Below are 1,849 nucleotides of genomic sequence, written 5' to 3'. Positions count from 1 at the left end.
TGCACCACTGTATCAGCTGGAGGGGTGGGCGGGGCATTTGTAAATATGTTTATCGCTACCATAACGTTTTAAAAAACACACAATGGACAATAGATGTGTTTTATTGAAAGTAAAATGCATGTGGGATTGGGATATATTACGGAGTAAATCTGTGGTTGTATTATATCGGAGTTGATACAGGACTCCCCCTTTAGTTAGTGGTCTGACCTGGAAGTACGGCGGCTCTCTGCAGACATAAGTCGTGAACATAGAGTGGAGTTGTGAGATGAGATGGCATTATGGGTTTAAAATCATCAAAGCATAACTCTCACGTTACTCATCACGTTACATTTTTGCGAAATTGTTTGGGCTCCTTAGTATTTAGTATTAGAAGTAAAAATATGCAATGTACTGTATTGTAAAGACACGAATTTTTTTTAACTATTTCACAAAAAAGTGACAAATGTGTGATGTGCATTTGCATATATTCTTTATGGATATTTCAATCAAATAAAAAAACAACTGAAAGGCAGATAGGCCAAGTGATATTGTAATTAATAAAACTATGTAAAAAAAAAACACACATTACATCATCTTCAATGTCACAACCAGACAATTTACAAATTTCTAATTTAAGACAGTTTTGAGCAAGGTGTATGAAGCATCACTGCCTAACAATACTAGCATTTAGGGAACTAAACTTTAAACTTAAAATCACTTTCAATTTCCATATAAGTTAGTTATTGAAATAGCTCTTATGGCAACTTATTCATTTTGAAACTAAAAGTAAGAGTTAAGTTTGGGTAGTTCTTCCATGCTCAGCCTTTAGTATGACATCTTCCTTGCCTTTTTAGAGGCATGTGTCTACCATGTTCACTCTTTGTATATCTATATTTTTGTCATTTTAATTTACAAAATTCATCTTTTTTAAACAGTTAGTTTATTTAGCTCTATTTATACGTGCGTTAATATAAAGTTATTAATATGCAATTGCATTTCTTCTTTATACATTAAACATGGTCCACTAAAAAAATATAAAAAAGATATGCTATAAAAATAGATGTCAAATTAGCCCAAACAAGTCCTATGGTGAGTTAAATCACATATAGTGTTAATATAAATATAGCTTTTATTATTTTACAGGTAGGTACAATCAACATAAATTATTTAAAATTGTATTGGAGGGTCCAAATGCAGAAATAACTATTATACAAAAGGTGGTATATAGTGGTAATGTTATTATCTGGTATAACTGTACATATATGTAGGATTGAATAAAGCAAAACATTAAAATTAGAAAACGTGATAATTTGTTATTTACAAAGTTTTTTTTGTGTGTTTGTTTTGTTTTGTCTCAGCTAATCTCAGTGTCTGATGCCAGTATTTGTTTAAATCAAATTTGTATTTGATCCAGAGGTATAATACTACTTGTATTTTTACATTTTCAAGTACATTTATAAGTGTTTTTCTTTGGAAAACATACATTCCAAAGCATATTATCATAATTTTTACTCCACAACATTTCATAATTTTAAGTTTTTGGTTTATATTTAAACATCTTTTAATTTTTTTACTTTTACTTAAGTAAAAAGTGCTTTCGTACTTTTATCAAGAAAGTAAAAGTACACAATTTTTATGCAATTGGATATTAAATCAATTTTAATATGCAATATTAAAGGAATACACAGTATGATTCTATGCGTTACAATGTAGTGAACATTTTTTAGTAAAGGAACTTTTTTTCCCTCTGATAAAGCACAGATGCTTGGAAAATGTAACTAAAATACTTAAGTAGTATACACCTCTGATTTGATCAAAGACCTCCCACTGTCAACACATATCAAAATACACTATACCATGTAAAACCAAA

This window comes from Paramisgurnus dabryanus, chromosome 22 (genome assembly GCF_030506205.2).
Source record: "Paramisgurnus dabryanus chromosome 22, PD_genome_1.1, whole genome shotgun sequence".
NCBI classification, from domain to species: domain Eukaryota; kingdom Metazoa; phylum Chordata; class Actinopteri; order Cypriniformes; family Cobitidae; genus Paramisgurnus; species Paramisgurnus dabryanus.
The sequence above is the reverse complement of the archived record's forward strand: the minus strand, read 5'-3'. Positions refer to the sequence as shown.